This window comes from Octodon degus, unplaced genomic scaffold (assembly GCF_000260255.1).
Source record: "Octodon degus isolate 3935 unplaced genomic scaffold, OctDeg1.0 scaffold00109, whole genome shotgun sequence".
Lineage (NCBI taxonomy): Eukaryota > Metazoa > Chordata > Mammalia > Rodentia > Octodontidae > Octodon > Octodon degus.
Window position 1 is genome coordinate 6,807,471 of NW_004524685.1, and position 11,868 is coordinate 6,819,338.

The following is an 11,868-nucleotide window of genomic DNA, read 5'->3' on the forward strand; positions in this document are numbered from 1 at the left end:
GCTTGCCAGTCAAGTGCTTATTCTACCAAGCTATCTCACTGGCCCCTCAATGTAGAATTCATATGCAAATTTGATCATAAAACTGTTTCCGCCTCTAATTTCTATTTATTTGTATTTCAAAGCACAGATTCTTTAATGAAATGGCTAAGAACTTTTACTATGAATACTCAGGTATTGTGCAGAAGTGTTTTAAGGCAGTTCTTCCATAAGCTTAAATGAAATGCTTCGCTGTTGTCTTCACCCAGTTATTGCTACTGTGCACATTAAAGTACACAGAGAATATTGTCCTTGGGACAATACTACAAATGTTTCAAAACCAAATGAGAGGCAGTTCTTCCCCCGTGATTCTGTTTCTCTCCCAGCACTCCTCTTTTGCACAGGAAACAGCCTCAGACATTTAGAAATTCCTTTTATGCAGCTTTAAGAGTCTCTATTTCTCAATATCCTCAGTTTTGCTCTTGTCTCTCTTAAAGGCAGCATTAGAGAAATATATAGTCCCCCAAAGTTACAGTAGAATAGTGCATAGATTTCCTTTCTCTAGTAACAGATTTATCATGGCATCAGTGGTTATTTGATCTGATTTTGCTGAAGGAGACTTTGATGGGTATCTGCCATGGTTGGCAGAATTCTAAGAAGGTCCCTAAGATTTTCTGGCCCCTATGTTCATTTTGGCATAGTCCCCACAACTATGAATATGACAAATTGCACTCCTGTGGGTAGGGAAAGTTGACCTGAAGATAGGGTGGGTCTCATATTACCAAGTAAACTCTTTAAAGTAAAATTATCTGCCTGCTCACAGACAACTAAATCAGACTCAAGGAAGGAGAGAGACTCAAAGTGCTTTTGGATCTGCAGATGGAGAAGGCCCCAAAGCATAATATAGGGGTGACTTTTGAAGTCAAGCAACCATTATCTGACAGCCAGCAAGACAACAGGGACTTCTGTCCTTGTATCACCAAGAGCTGGATTTGGTCCAAGCTGAGTAAGCTTGGAAGAAGAGTCCTCCTCACTGTGTCCAAATCAGACTTCAATTGTCTAACACTTTGATTTTGGCATTGCAAGACCCTGACCAGAGAACTGAGAAGAAATGTGATGAGATTTTTCTCTGCATCTAAATAAATGGGAGAGACACTACTTACAATAATTAATTACACAATCATAGAAAACTAATAATTCCATATGACCACATTTCACCATCTTCACTATATTTTATTTTTATGCATACCTTGTGATGTAATGGACTTTCTATTTTCTCAGGTTGAGCAGCTTTAAGTATTCCACATAATCTTGTGTGTGTGTGTGTGTGTGTGTGTGTGTGTGTGTGTGTGTGTGATGCCGAGGATCGAGGTTGGGACCTTGCACTTGCCAGGCAGGCGCTTATGCCACTGAACTATATCCCTGGCCCTCAGCCCATAAATAAATATTACTTTAATGTCTTCCCTTCTTTGGTTTCAATAAGATGCTGCCAGTTTGTATCCAGCCTCTGATTCACAGATTTCTCCACAAATTTATATTTCATAGACATCTGGATCTCTCTCTGTGCTTTCTGTGGACATTTTATTTTAAGATATGCCCTTCCAATTCTGGAGTTTAAGTTTCAACACATGATTTAACTGAATATTCATAATACCTATTTAGCTTTTCTCCTAAGTTTGTAAGTATATACCATTGAGTACTCAAACCCTAAGTTAAAATACAAACTGACTTCAACAATTGTTATGATCATTTTTCTTGTTTTATTTTTATTAATAATTATCAGATATCTTCTCTTTTATTACCTTTTTGTTTCACATTCTTTGTCCTTTATAATAAAGGGTATTTAAAATATCTTCTGTAGGGGCTGGGGAGATGGCTCAGTGGAATAAGTGCTTCTCTGGCAAGCACAAGGGCCTGAGTTCAATCCCCAGTTCCACCACAAAAAAATAAATAAATAAAATAAAATATCTTTTGTAGATGTACAGCTACTTTCTCTTAATTCACTGAGAAGAAAGGTTTATACTAATATTGTTGAGACAAGATATCATTCCTGCATTTTGTCCTCTGAATTACTATGAAGAAAACAATATGCAATGTATTAATTATTGTAACTGTCCTACTAACCTGTTTTGAAACTATTTCATTGTTATTTTATCTTTTTTTCCCGATAAAATGAATTTTTAAAAAATTAATAAAATGTCCAGGGCCAACCAGATATCTCAGAGGATTGAAGCACATATTTAGGTAGACTCAGGGACCAGGGATTCTGTCTCCAGCCTGCTGTGTGTGTCAGTCTCACCCCTGGGGCTCGCTGAGACTGCCATTGAGACCGGATGTGGTGGCACTTGCCTGTAATCCCAGGACTTGGGAGGCTGAAAAACAGGAAGGATCACTACAAGTCCAATCTGTGTAAGGAGACCCTATAGACCCTCTACTAAAATACATAAACAAGTCTTCTGCTTCTTTGCTTATATTTTATTTTCAGTTTAGATATCTCTTGCAGTATTCGCTCTCTAGTCAGCTGTCTTAATGGTTCCTTTCAATATTTTCAGCCAAGTTTCAAGATACTTGTATCTGTTTGATGGTATCCTGGACATTAGATAGCTCTTCTCTGCTCGTAACCTCATTTCTCTTCCAAAATCCTAGCTTTACAATGTGTGTAAAGGTGAAGCTTTCTTTGGGGCCCTCTCTCAGGACTATTTCTATGAAGATATTTGGTATTCATCATCTATTGGTTTCCCTTATTCTGCATGAATAGGCAGTTATTGATCATAGATAATCTTCTCAGCCTCCAACACCAATTATATTCCATCTTTTTCTTCAGGAAGAAGCAAACAGACATCTGAATGATGAAGTCTTTACCTCAAGCTCCTTTATTTCTCCAAACACTAGATACTTCTCTGCCTCTGTGTCGCTGTCTCTCTGTCTCTCTCCTCTCTCTCTCTCTCTCTCTCTCTCTCTGGCTCTTTTGTTGAGTCTTCCTCCTCTATTGATCCTACCTAACCACAATTCAATATGGATCCGGTTGGCTGGAATGTAAACTTGCATGTGAAGTGAAGGACACTGCTGGACACTTTGGCTCATGTGCATGACTGGCTAGCTAACTACAATCCTCAGTAAGGTGCCCCTCAACTACTTTGTACTTTTAATGGCAGAACCTTGAAAATGTGATTCCAGCTACATGACTTGAAAGAGATTTATAGTCTACTACTCTAAATATCAAATATTACCATGTAATACTATTGCCTTAAAGTACCATATGATTCCTAGAAGTGGATAAGTGTGTCTGATTCTGTAGCTAATGAATTTTAGAAAAAATTCCCAAATATTTGGGAATTTAAAAAAAATTCCCATATTTTTATGTCCCGAATACTTCAAATACCTGTATTCACCCTTGTTATATTCCAACATATCTGTCTCATATCACTACTATTTTTAACTATTTTATTTTATTATTTTTTTTAGTGTATTTGGTACAGGTCTACAGTGTCTCACTGTGTAGATTAGACTCATAGTGATCCTCCTGCTTTCAGCCTCCCAAATTCTGGGATTATAGGAGCGTTCTACCATGCTCAGTCTCAACTGCAGTCTCAGTAAGCCCTGGGAGTGGGGCACTCAGGGATCGAATCCTGGCCACTGAGCTCTGCCTAAGCAGGCGCTTTAGTCCGCTGAGCTATCTGGCCAGCCCTTTATCACTATTATTCATTTTAATTATTTTTTGCTTTGTTCCTGAAAATATGAGTGTGTGTGTGTGTGTGTGTGTGTGTGTGTGTGTGTGTGTTGCAAGCACATATATGTATGAGAGTGATTTTCTTAGGTAGTAATGTATTCCCAAATATTTTTCTATATTTTCTAGTTTGGGCATCTGTTCTGAAATTCATAATTACTTTGTCTTCATATTAACATGTAAATAATGCAGATACACTGTTTTTTTATTTTAAAATCTCAATTCACATTTATCTAATTTGTTCAACATTTGCTAATATTTGCATCTGTGTTCTCTTTCAACTTCAATTCCAAATCACAAAATCTGAAAATATTTCTTTGCACAAATTTGGTAACCCACCTGCAAAAATATCCTGTTTTCAATAGCAACAAATAAAAATTATTTGTATCTACATATAGGGTATTTTAGTAGTCTGTCATTTTTACTTTTCTTTATGTTCCTTAACAATATTCGGTATGTCTTAAATCTTTTCTTGTGAATGCTGTCTGTGCTGGAGATTAAATCCATGTCCTTTGAACTGACTTATATCTTGACCATTTAAAAAACCTTTTTATTTTGAGATATGGTCTCAATTATTAAATTGCCTCAGCTGGGCTTGAAATACTAATTCTCTTGGTTTAGCATCCCAGAATGCTGGGATTATAAGGGTACACCACAATGCCCAGCTTGTATACTTAAATCTTAATGCAGAATAGTGGCAAAATAAATATGAATTAAGACATAAAATCCTTTAGCAAGAAGAAATTTTTCTGTGTGCATGTCTATTATATATACTGTATACTCTATCTGTAAGCATATATATGTATATATTATTGAAAATTTTTATGTTGGAGATGAAAAACAATATTTTCCTTCAGCATTGTAATACATTATTCTTTCCTTGGTAGAGTTTCAGATGAAATTGTTGACATGAATTTAGGTGTAATATTGTACTGAAATAAATATCTCTACATGACAAAACTGAGTTCTACTCAGTGATGGACAAAGAATAAATTGAAACCCAGGTCATATCTTTTATCTCTTGCCTGATGTTGTATTCATGTTCCATTCCTGAAATAGTGAGGAGAATATTCTGTGACTATTAATTGCTCTGTAATCATCAAATTGTTCTTTCTTATAATGATTAGCTTGTTTTTCTTTCCTTTTTTCAAAGGCAGTTGAATTTATTAAATTTTAAGCATGAATCAAGTGGCTGCAGTGTTCTAAATGATGAATTGGTGAGTTAGTTGTTTTTTACTTGACTAACCTTAGAATAATTATGCAAAGTCAAATAGTCTATTTTGCTTACTCTTAGAATTCAATATTATTTTTATTTTATTTTGCTATATTTGAATATGAGGAAAGTAGAGAGGAAAAGAATAAACAGTTGAGCTTTACAGAGCATATATTCTGTGTCTCTAAGCCTTCACATATTGTATAATCACATTCTTTAAAATATATATATATATAAACAATATATATGCATCATTTCACCATTTCATGCATAAGAGTATAGAATCAGGGCAAAAACTTTTTTTTTTTTTGTGGTACTGGGGATTGAACTCAGGACCTTGCACTTGCCAGGCAAGTGCTTATTCTACTGAACTACCTCCCCAGCCCAAGAACGTTTGTCGAAGACAAGTGTAAAGATGAAACAGTGTGAAGAAATGCTGCCCCAAAAAGGAGCAGAATAGTGAAACTCAGAGTCCAAGGTTAGCCCCAGAAGCAGTTCATCCTGTCAGCTGCTCTTGTTTCTGATATGAGGTGAAGGCTTTGTAGGCAGGCTGAGGTTTCCTAATTCACATTAACAGGTACCGCAATCTATAGGTCCCTGCTTTACTCCGTTTGCAGCAACCAGAAAATTGACTGCTTGCAATTCTGATTAATTTATGTTCTGTTCACTAAGAGGGCTCATGTTTTGGGAATGCTTTGAAATGCAAGCCAAACGACTTTTTAAAAAGTTGCTTGAAGTAAGATGTTGTTGATATAAACAAAACAGAAGCACCTCAAAACGTTGGACACTAGAATTTAAGCAAAACTTAAATTCTTAAATTTACACATGCAATGTTATTCTGTAAACTTTGGTGAAACATATTTTATTGTTTATATCTTTGATTGCCTCAAATTAACATCATAAACAAAATTGTGTCCTCCAGCACTTATCAGATGTGTGTATTTGCATGTGCTTGTCTGCACCTCCTGTATCCCCTTGAAGATGTCATGGGAGGGTATTTTATTTAAAAAAATCAATATTTCTGGGTGTTTTTCCTATAAAAATTAGTATTATACATGGCCAAGAATTGAAGTTGTACATGAATATATAATGGCAATGACTTTATGTAAATTTATAAATGCTAGTTTTTAAACTATAGGAAGTCTGGCAGTTTGATGACATTAAAAGTAAACTTTCTACTCTCCTTCAATATGCTTCAGCTTGTGTGGAAACAAAAATTCATTGGAACTGGGGGAAGTGAAATTAAATTCCAGTCTATAGATCAACTTCCTAATGTCACAACTTAATTTAAAAATTATGCATGAGATAAAACTCTCTCTTCTGATTGCCCCAATATATTTAGCTTAATCATGATCATCACTGGAGACAAATTGAAAAATTGTTCACTGTCTCCAAGACAAACCCCAAATAAGAAACTTGATATTCTGCATAAATTCTATCTCTGAAATATGCTTTTGAAAAGGCATGGTATAATTATATGTAGCATTATAGAGATTCTTGTGTTTATAAATATTTTCAAAAGGCTTTGAAATTGTTTGTAAATCCCAAGTTTATAAATGACTTATGAAATCCACAAATTTGCAAAATACGTTTCTGCATTTTTGTATCATGCTCTGTGATTTTTCTTCTGTTTCGTGTAAGTCAAAGAAAATGATATACAATAGGGCTAGATGGGACTAAAATTTCCAAACAAAAGAAGCATCTGTTTTTCTAATTTAGTTCTTGAATTTATGTTGGTTTTCACAATTGGCTGCACTACAAACAATGTAGTTCAAATGACAATGACGTTGATTACAATTCTACTTTGCACTAAGAGTGCTTTTTGTCCAAGATTGCCAACTCCCTCCATTCACAATTAAGGCTTTCAGCACCTCTGTACCTTGGGTATTATTTTAGCCAACATGAGGCAGATTGAACTATAACTTTGCAGAAGACTGACACAGTTTTCATGAAGTCAGAAATGCCCAGAATTTTAAAGTCATGGGGTTGCAATAGCTTATCTTTTGATGTATAGTTTTTAAATTTTAGAGTGAGCTACTTACTTATGAGTATGATTTCTCTGTTATCTTCATTTTTCCAGTACCTTTGAAATTATTCCATTCTCAGGGACCATTGGGCGGATGAGCTTTGATTTAATTAATTGTTGTTTTTTGTTTATATGCAGGATGTTCCTACTTCCTCCCTTGCCAGAAGAAGAGACTATCTGGGGACAAAGATTCTTCACAATGTCATACTGGCAAGGTCACTGATTCCAGAACTTTCCATCCACTGCCCTAACACATCAAGTGTAAAGCCTAATGCAAACCATTTATTTCACCTAACTAACATTAATGTAGGTTTATCAGTTGTAGCAAACTCACCACTCTGAATTGTATTTAGAGATTTATGTTTGTGACTGGATTTCTTAAAAATCTGTTTATGTTTACATGGTGCCCAAAACTAATACAACTCCCTTGAAGACAGGTAGAAATGTGCATCCCTTGGAACTTCATTCATTCTTTGCTTATTCTGGGAGCATTTATGGAGTACGTGGTTGTGGAAGTCAGTATGAAAATGCCGCCTCATAGACACAAATGACTATATTTTCTTTGTTAATACAGCCACTGTTTGAATAAGGTAAGGACTCAGGAAAATCCATTAGAGATAGAATTGACCAATATGCTGTACTGAATTGTTTTCCTAATGTTATTTGCAACTATAACATTAGAACATTTATACTGTCGGATTTCTACAGTTTCAGCATCTTAGTCATGAATAATCTTATTTTGCATTTTCTATGAACGGAAATTTTACTTTTCTATAAGCTAAAAATGGAAGCTCTGAATCAACTCCCAAGTTTTCCGCTTCTGCTGTGATACAGTCAATGACTTTATTGATGTTTAGTTTATATTGAAATATTTTGTCTTATAAGCATGATAAACCTAATTGTTTACATAACATGAACAAATTGTTATAATAAGGTAATGCACAGGGATCATTTCTCAAAATTGAAACCAGACTAGGTTTTAATGTCTGCTTTATCGAATGATATTTTATAGTAAAGAAAAATTTTCAGCTGAAATGCTTCATTGCTCTCCCCCTGCAGGTCCTGTTTCCTGAGTGTGTTCTAGGCCATGCTTGACACTTGCCAGGCATATATGCTTTCCTTTAGAGTCCTTGTACTATGACTGATGAATAACCTATTGCTGAACTCCAAAAATCATGGGTGTGAAATTTGCTTTTGTTTCCTATGAAGTTTATAATCACGGGGAAAGACTTTGTTCTGTGTAGAAGCCAGTCTTACCATTTGTAAAGTGAAGTAATGAAGGGATTTTAATGAATGAATACAAAGAATACTAGGACAAGAGCCTAGTAAATAGTAAGCACTATGGAAGGGCTAACTAATGGTATTAGGCGACTTTTCGAATAAATCAATTTGATGCTAAATTTATTGTATTACATGAATCTGGCCACATAATATCACATATCACATGAGACCAAACCATACTTTCTTTTTCTTAAAAATGTTTAAACTTTTATTTATTTATTTTGTACAGGGTCTCACTACAGAGCTCAGATTTGTAGTGATCCTCTTGACTCAGGCTTCTCAGCTCTGGGATTACAAGCATGTGCCACCATGCCAGGTTTTGTCGGCCAGAACCATGTGCCTGGAGTTTCCCAGGCTGGCATGGGATGCCAGTACTGGGGATTGAACCCAAGCCCTTTCACTTGCCAGGCAGGCTCTCAGACCACTGAGCTATCTCTCCAGCTCAGCACAACACCTACTTTCCATGATTATTAATACATATTTACTATAGAAAGCCTTAGACATGGTTTGGTGAATTGCTGTTCATAAGAGATGTATCTTCGCCAGAACATTGCATCACTATAAGACAGGCAATGTATCCATCTTACAAGTATGAAGCTGAGGATTAACAAAAGAAGGCAATGTTTCAGGGTACCTGTGAAGGAGGCAAGACTTGACTTCATCTGTGCTAACTTCTAGATATTAAATGCTCTCTAACAGCTTGCAATTCTAGCCAGCATCATTAAATGTAAGTGATAACTAGTTCTGGTAAAAGGGGACTAGTCAGAGCTGATTTACTGAATCATTATTAAGTGTATTTTATGCCAAATATGCCTGTGATAAATATTTTCACTACATAGTCTTTTAGTTATTAGCTACAGTTATTGAGTATTGATTGCTTTTGCACTAACTGCTAGGGACACACAAAGGAAGATACACTTCTAAAATACGTAGTTTTTCAAAACAGATTTTTGTTTTAGAGAATTTTTGTATTCACAACAAAACTGTAATGAGGGTACAAAGATTTCCCAAATGTCACCTGCCGTTGCACATAGGTAGCCTCACCACATATCAACATCCCACACAAGAGTGGTGACCTTGTTACAACTGATAAACCTACATTAACATGTAGAGTTAAGTGAAATAAATGGTTCACATTAGGCTTTACACTTGATGTTGTGTATTCTACAGGTCTGGACAATTCAACAGGTCTGGACAATAGTGAGATGTAGCCATAATTACTATACCATACAGAGTATTTTCACTACCTTAAAAATCCTGTGCTTCTCATTTCCCACTATCTTTCACCCCATCCTCAAATTCCCTAATCAATGATCTCATTACTATCTCCATAGCTATTTCTTTTTCATAGTTGGAGTCATACAGCCTGCAGCATCTTCAAATTGGCTTCTTTCACTTAGAAATATGAATTTCAGTTTCTTCCATGTCTTTTGACAGTTCAACAGTTCCTTTTCTAAAAAAAATTAAGTAATATTTTATTGTCTGAATATAACTTATTTTCCCACCATTCTATTTTGTCCAGGTAAAACTTTCCACTCAAATGAAGACCAACTTACTAGTCTCTTTCTTGGATTAGCATTCTATCTAAAAATTTATCACCAAACTCACAATCATCTAGATTTTCCTATGTCATCTTCTACTAGTTTTATAATATTACATTTTATATTACTCTAAGGATGAGACTAATTTTTCTCAGTTAATGTGAAGACATAAAAGAAATATTTTTCATCCTCCTTTTGTTTTGTTAATGGATATTCAGTTTTTCTAATACCATGTCTTGAAAAGAGCTTCTTTTCTCCTTTGTATTGCTTTTGCTTTTTTATCAGAGATTAGATGACCACATTTATTTGATCTGCTTCTGAGCTTTCTATTCCATTCCACTTTTTGTCCATTATTTTCCAATATGACACATTGTCATTGCTGTCTCGTCCTAATATACCCAGAGGCTGTGTAGTGTCAGTTTGTCAACCTTCTCCTTATTATGCTGACAATTCTAGGTGTCTGTCTTCTTCCAGTAAACATTATATTCATATTGTTGATATTCTCCAAATATCAAAATCTTGCTGGAATTTTTATTATTATTATATTTACTCCATAGACCAATTTGGGAAACACTGACATCATAACAATTCTGAGTCTTCCCACTCATAGATATGGGATATTTTTCCATTTATTAAGCTCTTATTTGTATTTCATCAAAGATTTATGGTTACCTCATATACACCTTGGATACTTTTTAGCTGTATACATAAACCGTGTAGGGGGCTGTTAATGTGGATGCATTATTTTTTTTAAAATGTCAATTTCAGTTTTTTATTGCCAGTAAATAGTGAATCATTCAATTCTCACATATAAACTTTAGATCTTATGTAACCTAGCTATTAATAGAATAAATTGTGCTTTTTGAAGATCAAACCCAAATTCTGAAATATGCTAGGAAGTAGTATATGACTGCACTTGTAATACTACAAAGATTTTCTTTATTGATTATTTTGGATTTCTAACCAGATAATCTATTAATTGCAGAGTTCTATTTCTTCTTTCTTGTTCGGCACATATTTCTTTCTGATCATTATCTATTGCATTAGCTGAGATTTCTTATCCTGTGCTTAAAGACAAAATTCTTACCATTTTCTTTACCTTGGTGATGCTACTTATATGCATGTTTTATAGATGTAATTTTGGTATTTTACAGTTTGAAGAAACCGTCCCATATTTTTAGTTTACTGAGAGGTTTTGCTGTGAATGGATTTTGGATTTTGTCAAATCCCTTTTCTGAGTCTATGAATATGGTAAGGTGATTTTTTTTTTACTTTTGTATTCTGATTTATTTATTTATCTATTTATTTGTATTTTAGGGAAGGGTCTATAGGGTGTTCAAAATCTCACTACTGGGTCAGACTTGTAGTAATTCTCCTGTTTACAGCCTCCCAAGATCTGGGATTGCAGGCACATGCCACCATGCTCAGTCTCAATTGCTATCTCAGCACACCCAGGGGGTGGGTTCGCAGGGCAGGCTCAGGGATCGACCCCTGCGCCTGCTTGCAGGTGCTTTAATCTGCTGATCTATTTGGGCAGCCCTGTATTCTATGATGGGATGGATTATATTAAGTGTGTTTGAAATGTTGAACAGAATTTTCTTACTTGGGGTAAGTCTCTTCTGCTCATGGAGTAGATTTCCTTGAATTTTATTTGCTAATGTTTTGTTTTGTATTTCTGGTCATGAGAGATCTGGTTTCTTTTACTGTAAGATCTTTGGGTGGTTTTCATATTAGGATAATATCAGCCTCATAGAATGAGTTAGAAAGTTTTCTGCTTATTCTACTTGGGGAGATAGAAGAGAATTAGTATAATTTCTTCCTGAAGTGTTTGGTAGAGATTCTTGAATCTATTTGAGCCATATGCCTTCTATTTTGGAGGTCTATTAGTGTTTGATTTAATTTAATAATAAATATGGATCTATATAAATTGCTTAAAATTTTTGCATGTTTTGTTTGATGAGAAATTAATTTCTTCCAGGTTATTAAATATGTAAGCGTGAAACTATCCTTAGTGTTTCTTCACAATGCTGTTCATATTATTGGATCTGAGCTGCCAGTTCCTCTTTTCTTTCCAATATTAGTAAATTGTCCCTCATTGTTTCTT